The following is an 11,584-nucleotide window of genomic DNA, read 5'->3' on the forward strand; positions in this document are numbered from 1 at the left end:
GTTTAAAACATTCATTTCTAGAGAAAGAACGTTGTAAAAGCAGACAGCGGGATAAAAATGGCATCCCTTAATCTAATGATTTATATACCTATGAGTTGATACGTGCAAAGTTCATCTTAGAATTCATGTTCAGTGTTCATTTGTATTGTGTATGCAGTCTATTTTAGTAATTAAGTGTAAGGGAAGAGGTCCACATTGCTATTCTATTTTGCTTCCTTTTGAATGTCGTATACCCTCTCTCCTTCCACCTACATCCCCACCCATGAATGTGTGATTATGCCTAGATTTCAAAGAACTCTTCTAGCAGTAAACTGATCTCCCTTTTATGTATGTAGTCCTTGAAAAGAGGGAGAAGGGACATCCCATGCTGCTAGTGAACAATATCAGGCGGGTTAGTTGGCACCATTTGGGCTATAGAGTCATCTCACAGCAATGGGAAAGAGCCTGGCTCTCATTGGCACCTCCTTTCTTCTTCTTTTTTTCTTTTTTTTTTTGTTTGTTTTTTTTTTGTTGTTGGTTTTTTTTTACTGTTGGCTCATTTCCTTAAATGTCTGAGCCCAAACCTAAGCCATGGGCTTATCCATAATCACTGTGTTCGCCATTTATTATTCAATTACTATTATTATGTATTATCCTTTACTATCCAATTCTGCTTAGGCCCTAGGTTAGGAACATGCAATTCTCTTAGAGATCACATGCAAAGAATCAGGTCAGAGGCAAGGGCAGATGCCATCAATAGCTAAAAAAAAAAAAGTCTTAGATCAACCCAACAGGACAGGAACATGCCATGAACTGTGGTGACAATGTGGTGTATTGTGACATGAAATCAGATATACTGAAAAGCAAATCATTCCTCTCAAACAGAACGTCATGGGATTTACAAAAGAAGCTTGGCCATGGGAAGGTGTTAATGCTACCCAGCTTTCTCGGCCAGTGGTGTACCTGTGGGTGGCCTGCTGTGTACTTGGCACTGCTATAAAGCTCAGGCACAGCACCGGCCCTCGGCCAGTGTGCCACAAGAGAACTGTACATCTGAGAACATCTTCCACTCCCATGTTTTCAGATTCTGCCTTCCCCCTTCCTATTCCTTCAACAACTGTTTATTGAGCTGGGTCTGGGCTATGCTCTAGAGACACAGTGGTCAACACAACCAAGCTTAATCAACAACATAATGGTGCCACATGCTCCCTTACTTGCTTCCTCCCAGGCAGCGTCCCCGCACCTCAAGAGCGACTAAATGAAGTCATTAGTTCAGGAGGTCAGCTTGGGCACCAGGTCTACATTCTGTTGGTTAATGGGATGGCATGGAGGAGAGCCAGGCAATGACTTTATCATTTCAGTGTGACTGTACGGACTCTATGCCTAGGCAAGCAGATATCAGGACAAACCCACAGTTCCCACTGGGCAGGGGTGGACAGGCTTCCTGGAGAGCTGCAATCTCAGCTGCTGTTCAAGCAACATGGAAGAGAAAGGGCATTTTTGTCGTCTGCTTAATAAAAACATCAAGGTTGGTAGTGGGGTTGGGAACTGGCTAAAGGTGCCTGTGGACAGGTATGGTTGAAATACTGTGGGGACCAGTGCTGTCTCTCACCTTGGTATCGTGGGCCTCAGAAAGGATGTCAGTGCCTAAATCAGAATGTGTGATCACATGGAAGCAACGGGTAGAACAAGGGTAGATTCTCTTTATCTCCCTGGAAGACCAAGGGGTGGGATGAGGGCTAAGGCAATAGTTCCCATGTGTTTATTTCCTCTAGGGTGGTGACCTTTTTAAGAAGAGGCTTAATAAAGGCATATCTGGGCAACGTGGCAAGCGTGAGCAGTGGCCAAATGAGCCACATAGAGAGTTGTGCCACAAGCAGCAAGTATTGGGTTGTCGGAAAAGTCATGACACATGTTTGCAACAGATGGCACTAGTTCATTTTTGGAAGTACTAAAGTCATTCGTAGCTATGTTATTGCTACGTCACTTGACAGCTGACAGTTCTAGCTTCATTCTAAAAAAAACTGAGTGATTTGGTTGAGTTTTGGAGATTTTACAACAAGTTGAAGATGAAAGACCAAACTGTGCATTTTTGCCATATTTTACTGTTTTACTTCCATAAAGAATGCGCGTCAAGCTTGTGAAAAGTTGCATAAAGTTTACAGTGACAATGCTCTATAAGCACGTCAGTGCCAATGATGGTTCCCGAAATTCTGTGCTGGTGACTTTGATCTCAACGACGCTCCTTGGTCAGGGAGGCCCACCAAGGTTGATGACGACAAAATAAAGGCAGTGATGAAGTCAAACCCACGTTACACGACACAAGAGATTTTAGAAACATTGAACATCCATCATTCAAGCGTTCATGACCACCTGAAGAAGCTGGGATACGTAAGCAAGCTCGATATTTGGGTTCCACATGAACTCAAAGAAGTTCATTAGACAGCGCGTATAAACATCTGCAATATGCTCATTAAACGTGAGGAAAATGGTCCTTTTTTGAAGCAACTGATAACTGGTGATGAGAAGTGGATTGTTTACAACAATGTGGTACGCAAACAGTCTTGGTCCCGACGTGATGATTCGCCTCAAACGACATCGAAAGCAGACATTCTTCAGAGGAAGATTATGCTCTCAGTGTGGTGGGATTTTAAAGGTGTCGTGTTTTTCGAGCTCCTACCAAGGAACCAAACAATCAATTTGATTATGTACTGTTGGCCGTTGGACTGTTTGAACGAATCCATCATCCAGAGATGTCCAGAGCTTGTTAATTGTAAAGGAGTTGTGTTCCATTGCAACAGTGCAAGACCACACACAAGTTTGATCACCCATCAGAAATTATTGGAGCTTGGATGGGATTTGTTGCCACACCCGCCATACTTGCCTGACCTTGCGCTGTCAGACTTCCACTTGTTTCGCTCTCTTCAAAAGTCCTTGCATGGTATAACGTTCAATTCAGATGAGGCTGTAAATCAGCGCCTTGTTCAGTTTTTCACAAATAAAGACAGGTCCTTCTATGAATGAGGAATTATGAAGCTCACTGAAAGATGGCAAAAGGTTATCGAACAAAATGGGCAATATATCATTGATTGATCTTTGTTCTTTATATAAATAAATGACCTTTGAAAAACATAGACAAAATACGTCATGACTTTTCCAACAACCCAATATTTGAGCTAACAACTGAGGAGTCAGACTCAGTGGTAGTAAAGGGCCTACGTGTGGTATCCGTCTCCTCCTAGGCCTCTCCCAGAAATATAAGGTAAGGACTCTTGTTTACATTTGACTCAGTTACTGAGAACAGAGAACTCTTAGAGAGTGGAATGTCACCTCTACTTCACACCATATACCAAAATTAACTCAAAATGGATTCAAGATCTAAATGTTACAAGGACTAAACTCTTAGAAGGAAACATAAGGGTAAATCTTTATAACCTTAGATCTGACAATGGACTTTTAGATATGACACCAAAACCACAAGCAAGAAAACTAAAAATTGATTAATTAGACTTCATCCAAATTAAATTCTTTTGTGTGCATCAAAGAGCACTATCAACAATGAAAAGGCAACCCATGGAAAGTGAGTAAACATTTGCAAATCAAGGGATTAATATCTAAAATATATAAAACTCCTACACCTCAACAACAAAAAGACAAACACCCCAATTAAAAAATGGGCAAAGGGAGCCGGCCGAGTGGCGCGATGGTTAAGAGCTGGCTTGGGATGCCAGAGGGCCCCGGTTCAGATCCCACATATGAGGGCCAGTGACACTGCCCTCCACAGCTAAGATGCTGAACAACAGCTTAACCTGGAACTGGGCTGCCGTGAGTCACTGGCGACAGCGTGGGCTGCAGCCCCTGTGGCAGTGGGTTGCCATGGGCTACCATATGTAGCCAGCAGCCAGCGTGAGCGGCCAGCAGCCGCTGTGAGCAGCCATCCAGAAGCCGGCAACTGATCTGCCTTGCCCGGGAAGAGCGCAATGATGGTGCCAACTTGGGCCAGTGAAGCAATGTCCTCCACAACTAGACTGAAGAACAAAACGACAGCAACTTGTCTGTTCCCCTTCCCCCAATTCTCCAGCACTGTTCCCTTCCCCCCAATACCCCAATAAAAATCTTTAAAAAAAAATGGGCAAAGGACTTAGATATTTCTCCAAAGAAGATATGCAAATGGCCAACAATCACATGAAAAGATGCTCAACAAACTAATCATTAGGGAACTGCAATGAAAACCACAATGAGATAGCAGTTCACACCCACTAGGATCAAGAGAAAAAAAAACAGAAAATAGAAACTAATAAACGTTGGCAAAGGTGTAGAGAAATTGGAGCCTTGTATATTGCCAGTGGGAATATAAAATGGTGTAGCCACTATGAAAAATAGTTTACCAGTTTCTCAAAAGTTAAACGCAGAATTGGCATATAACCCAGCAATTCCACTCCTAGGTATTTACCCCAGAGAAATGTAAACAGGTATTCAAACAATACTTGTACATGGATGTTCATAGCAGCCCTATTCACAAAAGCCAAAATGTGAAAACAATCCAAATATGCGTCAGCTCATGAATGGATAAACAAAATGTGGTATATCCATACAATAGACTATTATTCACCATAAAAAAGAATGAAGTACTGGTACATGCTACAATATAGATGGACTTTAAAAACATTATGTTAAGTGAAAAAAGCCAGACACAGTAGGTCACATACTGTGATTCCATTTATATGCAATATCCAGAATAGGTAAATACATAAATACAGAAAGTAAATCAGTGGTTGTCGGGCTGGGGCGAAGGCAGACAGGGAGTGACTGCTGAAAGGATATGGGGTCTCTTTTGGGGGTGACAAAATGTTTTGAAACTATAATAGAGGTGATGATTGTACAACATCGTAAATGTGCTAAATGCCACTAAATTATACGCTTTAAAATGGTTAATTTTGTTATATGTATGAATTTCTCCTCAATAATAATAAAAAAAGATGGAATGTTAACCTTCTAAAAAAAATCATCATAGTGGGAGAGATGTGGGGGGCTGGGGAGGTTACTCTCCTCAACCATAGGATTGGAACTCTTTGATCTCTTGGTCAAGGTCGTGCCGTGCAAAGGTGAAGACCTTGGTACTACAGCCTCCACCCCAGGCAGCAGTGGGGCAACTGCACTGTGAGATCTCCACAGAAGGCCAAGTTGGCAGTGTGGCCCTGTAGAAGGGGACAAGCAAGCCTGATCAGGCCTTGATGACCGCGAGCTTTTAAACCCGATGACAGATGGATTCTGGCCTCAGGAGAGCAATGGATGGAATCTCTGGACTATGTGACTTGAACCTGGAGTATTTCTTTTCACCTTTCCTGGCAATACATTCTTTTCCCATCCTAGAGACTTGATGAAAATGCTTAAGGCCAAAAAGAGGTGTGGACAGCAGCAGCGTAAACATCCCTTTTCTCTTCTTGAGCCATTCCTGTTGGAAGTAGTTACCGGGTTTAAGCGCAGGCATCATTGGAAGTTGGAAAGAGGCTGGCAATTCAGGTGATACTGGCCAATTTTCACTCTGCTGAAGCTAGGCCTGATAACAGGCAACAGAGGAATTATAGACAGCTGGTTTTTTTGTTGTTGTTATTTTTAAAGTGTGTATGTGATCATTTTGGGGTTGTTTTTTTTTTTGCTTTCTTTTTTGTATTGGGCAATAGTGTGTTTTTTGCAGGACCCGTCAGCTCCAAGTCAAGTCGTTGTCCCTCAATCTAGTTGTGGGGGCGCAACTCAGCTCCAAGTCCAGTCGCTGCTTTTAATCTAGTTGCCGGGGGTGGGTGGGGGGCAACCCCACCATCCCATGCGGGAATCAAACCGGCAACCTTGTTCAGAGCACATGCACTCTAACCAACTGAGCCACCTGGCCACCCTCAGTTTTCATTTCCTGTTCATAAAAATGAACACAATGATATGTCCTTTGAGTAGCCTGTGTGATGCTATAGGCACTTAATTAAGACCAGTATTACTATTGATGATTTGGGGAGGGAAATTTGCTGAATTTCTTGTTCTCTAAATAATCCAAGAGGAGGTTAGATCATCTAAATTCATTAAATTCTCCTCAGGGAAGAAAATGCAGTCAGCACATTTGTTTGTCTTATTATAAGAACTGTTTGGGTGACGGAGACTGGTTTGCCTGAGATGCTCGGGGTGGCTGTGAAGAAAATGGATAGGCTTGCTCTGGCCTGACCAATTTTGATGTCTCATGTAATTTAGGAAAAATGGATGATGTAAAGTTTTTTTCTTTTTACGGTGTAACAATTTTCTCTTTTCCTCCTCCCAAGATTAAGTTGTCATCATCCTGGGAAGAATAGAAAACATTAATGAAGTGGCCAGTACTCCGAAGGGCATCATGGATTGGTTTCCTTTCACTCCCTGTGGTGGATTTCACTTACAAGAAAATTGAAGCTGGCAAGACCCTGTTTTCTCTGCAATTTATTTAAAACCTTGCACGCACTTGGCTACCTTGTGATTTCCAAGAACTATGTGAAGATTAAGCTTTGCTTACTGGTACATGGCATGTATTCTTTTCAGTCTTTTGTGTTTGATTTTGTTTGATTTCCCTCGGCAGCACAGCGTCTCTGTAAAGGTTTTTATGCTTTTACCAACCACGTCTTAAATCCATTAAGACAATACATTTGGTGTTCACACTTGTTCAGTAATGTCTGTACTTAAAAGCCACATAGTGGCATAAAACAATGTGTGTTTTCTTGAGACCAGGGCACGTTTTGCAACCACAAGGAAGGAGCTGTTTAGCGAGAGCAAACCGTGTTCTCCGACTGACTTGACGACATGGTCCCTGGCGTCGGGGCCCGACTTGTCGCTTCCCTTTTGAGGACATTTGCAGATGTGTTGTTGTTTTTGTTTTATTTTTTTCTCTTGGAAATAACTGCACATTTATATAGGATATCAGAATATGCTTAGCATTTTCAAGCCACATAGCATGACTGTTTTCCAAGTAGGGTGAAAGTGGAGAGAAGTATCAAGCATTAAGAGAACAAAGGGATAAACTGCTTACTTTTCAACCTCTGGAGATTGAGGTAACTTTTTACATGTTTTTCTGGGTCTTGTCAACATCTTATTTTTCCATCCACTCTTTTACACTTTCGGTATTTTCTTAATGGAGAAAAAAGAGTGAGGAACAAAATGTTTAAAACTTAGGTGCACAAGAATTGGATCTGCTGGGTGCGCCCTGAAAACCATCTTTGCATGTTAACGTTTAAAGCAAATTACAAAGTTATCAAGAGTTAGACATTTGCTCATTTACACCAAAGCACCTTTAAGTGACATTTTTTTAAAAAACATACCAAGCTGATTGGAAGTCATCATTGGGTACCCTAACTTTAAACAGTCTCCTGGAAAAACTGTTCGAATGCAGGTTTTAGAAGCAATACAGGCGTCTTGCTTTTAAAATGAGAAGGGGAAAAAAGAAAGGCCCGGCTTCCTTTGTTTAAGGAGTTGAGAGACCTTGGAGGATGAAGGCAAGTATGTGACAAGGAGGGAAAAGTGGATTGGGCATTTGTTGAGCTTTGATCCAGAGGGAGAGCTGTCTGACTCAGGCCCGTCTCCTAGTGGGGCAGGCCTCGCTGCAGAATCCCAGGTAATACTGAGGCCAGGGTGGGTGGTTAGGAAATTCATCTACAGCATGAAACCGAGCTCCTCGGGACACAAATTTCTATGGAAATACCTACGTGTACATTGTTTTACATGTTCCTATTGCTCAGAAAGAAGGAGAGACCAAGAACTTGAAATGCATCGCACTTTTGAATATCAAGACTAGGACGAATGAGCCAGTTTGAGAAAGACTTTCTATGAGAGTCAGGTGAGGGAAAAGCTTTTCTATAGCCAAACCCAATATAACTAGGGGATTAGACCCAGAAATCCTGCACATTAAAATGGTACCTTCCTTGGAGTGGGGTGTGAGTATATGTATTCACAATCCATCCTGTCCAGTAGTAGCATTTATTGTAAGCTTCTAAGTGCTAAGCAAGGAATTATTTACTGATTGGTTTTGAAAGCAGCAAGTTGCCCAATGCTAGAATATTAACCGTTTGCTACCTAGAAATCTTCCCCATTCTTCTTTCATACATTCCAACCCACTGGAAACCTTTAGAGGCATTTTGATGTAACATGTACTTAAATTAGGATTTCTTAAAGTAAATACGGAGAAGAAAATCTTACATGCAATCGAAAAACAGCCTTGCCTGTGATTTATCTTGCATTATTCATTTGCGGGAGAGGCGTCATTTTTGGATTTTACTAAGTTTAAACCAAGAGCAACAGATGATTAAATCTTGCTATATCATAAGCTTTCTAACTTGAAAATTTGAAAATATTTAGTGTTAAAAGATTTCAATTAGGAAGGTTAGAGTCATTCTGAGATATATGCCCCTGTCACAGGCAGCTTCTCTTGGGAAATGAAACATAATACTAAGTGGGGTGGGGGTAGGGCCTGTTTTATTACAGAGACACGCCTCTCACAAGACCTTATTTAGGAGGTTTTAGTTCCCCATCCTTGACATTGGTACAGAAAATCCAAAGTTTGGTTTGTCTTTCTGTCCTCTCCTCTCCCATTTGCAGTCATGTTCTGCCTCCCTTCGTTTCATACCTTCTCTAGCTGAGGGCCGTCATGAAAATCATTACCGAAGGTGTTCATCAGCAGATGTACTATTCTATTGAGAAAGCACTGGAGTGTTTTGTGAGATTATTTTTATATGAAGGAGTAGCTTGGATTCAAACAGCTGCAATAGTAAGAACACATTAGCATGATGGTTGTGTCGACGCACCATCGCTGCGCATAGTGTTCTGAAGGGAAATTTGGGATTTCATTTCCATGTTCTCACAGGAACAGTGTGGTTGACGTCAACATACAAGATTTGTAGAACATGAGAAAAAAAATGTTTGCAGTGCTCAGCAGAAAATGGGGTATAAGGCAGGGGTGGCTGTCCATCCACTGATACAAGGATGAGAAGCTATTTCTACCTCTCAAGAGTGATGAGAAAAGTTTCCAGGGGCGCCTCCAGGCTTGCAGAGAAAGCAAGGCCCCTGAGTATCCTTTCCTCAGTGTGTACGTGACAGCCCATGTAATCAGTACCCTAGGTTATGCGTCTATATAAGATACTCACCTGTGAATATTACTGGTTTTGTAATCTTTGTTATATAAGAGGATGTTTAGGCTGTACATACTGGGGTAGAGTATTGCCTGCCCCCTATACATAGGAATATGCGGCATAATTGCGCATAACTTCCATCTCCCTTTTGGCTTGTAGGCAGAAGAAACCACTTATGTTACTGCCTTGTAATTTTCTCGTACACCAAAAACAAAGTAAAACACACAAAAAAAATCTCAAATAAAATAAGCAATCTCCTATTTCATTCCCTTCCCACAGCAGCATATGTTATAGGCACATGCAAAATCTACATCCTCTAGTTGGGAGTGGATTTTTTTTTCTTTTATCTTTTTTTGTTGTTGTTTTTGTATGATACACTGAGATGTGTACTTTCTAACGGGTTTGGTACCCAAGAAATGTGCTAGCATCATTCAGAAAACTATTATACTTCAAAAACGACACATAGTATGGAGAATGGAATAATACGTGTTGCATATTTGTTACCAATTGTAATTTGTCTGTATTATGAAAGATGTAATGGTTTGTCAAGCTGTCACTGTTGTTTTCTTGTAACATGATATGGAATAAAATATAGCAGAATCTCTGTACATTTTCTTGGTGAATCTTCTTGACAGGTGCCAAGTAACACTATATACTGTGTCAAAGAAGCATTGTCTTAAAAGTTCTTAATCGCAACCATTCTTAAAGAGGGAAATAAATAGGAGACCAAACAGACAATACTCTTGGATATGGGAAGGAGTGAGTTCGCTGGAACCTTCCAGGAGTCTATCAAACCCTCCCTTTCCTTGATTTGCTAGGCCAAAATTAGGGAAAGGTGTAGAGGCCGCGCAAAACAAATCTTTTGAGCTCAAGGATCTTCACAATTCCCCCAGCTCCTTACTAATGTTCACCACGTGTTATATGCAGCTGGAGCTGATCTAGTTTCGTTTAATGACAACCCTATTTATCTTTTATTGCCTCTTTTTCCATTTTTTTTTGCACATATCCTAAGATGAGGTGAGTGGGTTTCGCTCCACTGAATACAAATCAAAGCTTCAGTCTGCCGACATCCTGCCGGAAGCGTTACATCCCCAAACACCAGCTAGTGGGGGGCTGCGCCTGAATGGGCGGGGCGATGTCGGGAGCTCGCATTGGGATTGGCAGTGTCGCCTTGGGAGGCGGGTCTCATTGCCATTATCACCTCCTTCTTGTCAGATCTGTTAGCTTCATAACCCCAAACAAACCCCCATGAACTGATAAGCTGCTAATAGTGTTTGTGTCAGAGTTAGCAATTTATAAGTAAGATATTTGGCGATTTTAAAATGTTTATCCTTGAAGGAAAAAATTGAAGCTCAAGTCTCATGTTAAAAGGAGCCAGGACCCCTTGCGCTCCCCTGGGAAGACCTTCCCCTACCAGCAGCAGCCGCTTCAGTGTCCCTTCTCTTGTTCCTCTGCCAGAACTTCGGTGATCTCATAGTTTATAAGCCTTTCCCAAACTAACGTTCTCACAAACCCAGCCATAAGTGTTCTCAGCTGATGTCTGTTCCAGCCCAGAAAAGCTCACGAGAGCTGCTGCGTCTTCAGCTCCCTAAAATCTCTGCTGATTTCCCCCCAAAGCAGTGACTCATCTACGACAAAGGCACAAACGTCTTCACACAGTCCCACCACCACCTGTGGATTCCGAGACGAGAAATTGTGTCGAGGCGGACTTTGTGGTACCCAAGATAGAGATAATAACGAAATGTCTTAGTTAAATGGGAGACAAATATTACCCTGGAAACTGATTCGAATTATGGACATGTCAAAAGAAGAACTTGTTCCTCAGAGTTGTTTCAAGGGGGCAAAATGCATGCCGCCGCCCCTATTCCAACAGCTCCACGAGCACTTTGGCACATTGCTGGGGCCATTACCGCAGCCTCAGGGATGGGCTCACGTTTTAGAGCCTGTGCACCTGGGTTGGTTTAATCTCGTGAGCGCTTAAATGAAAAGGAGGTGGAGGGCTGGTATCGACAAGAGGCCAAAGAAATAGCTTTGAGAAATATTTTTTGAACTTGTTAAAGGGTGGCAGTAGCGATGACAAGCATCTCTCAGCTCCGTCATGGCCCCGTGCACCGTTCTTTTTCAGCGGGGCTCCTCCAGCGCCAGGCTGCAGGAGGTGACATGTGCTCCCTGAGGCGAGCAGTTCCAGGGAGGAGGACGGCAGTCCTACAGTTGCCGTTGGCCCCCCCGAGTAAAGAGAAACCAGAGGGGAAGGTGTCAGAGCAATCCTGTGCCACTAGGTTAACACGTACAGTTGCTGAATAATGGCTGTGCAATGAAAACCCCACAGTGGCCCAGCTGCCTGCTGCTACCAGTGGGTGGTGGCGTTCTGGGCATTAGCTTTGAGAAGCTTATACAGCAGAGGGGGCTAGGATAAAGGACACAAATCAGGGGAAAACTGACAAGATTAAAAAAAAAAAATCCAAGGCCTCGTA

General features: G+C 42.5%; 1 protein-coding gene across 1 annotated transcript in view; it reads left to right on the forward strand.

Moving 5' to 3' along the window:
* The window catches only part of CDK14 (cyclin dependent kinase 14), a 504,392-nt gene extending 494,674 nt beyond the window's left edge, over positions 1-9,718 (forward strand). Inside the window, exon 14 of the mRNA XM_019666203.1 lies at positions 6,285-9,718. The gene's annotated coding sequence lies outside the window, so the exon portion shown is untranslated. The remainder of the gene's footprint in view (positions 1-6,284) is intronic.
* Positions 9,719-11,584: the final 1,866 nt, after the last annotated feature.

This window comes from Hipposideros armiger, unplaced genomic scaffold (assembly GCF_001890085.2).
Source record: "Hipposideros armiger isolate ML-2016 unplaced genomic scaffold, ASM189008v1 scaffold_465, whole genome shotgun sequence".
In the NCBI taxonomy this organism is placed as follows: Eukaryota; Metazoa; Chordata; class Mammalia; order Chiroptera; family Hipposideridae; genus Hipposideros; species Hipposideros armiger.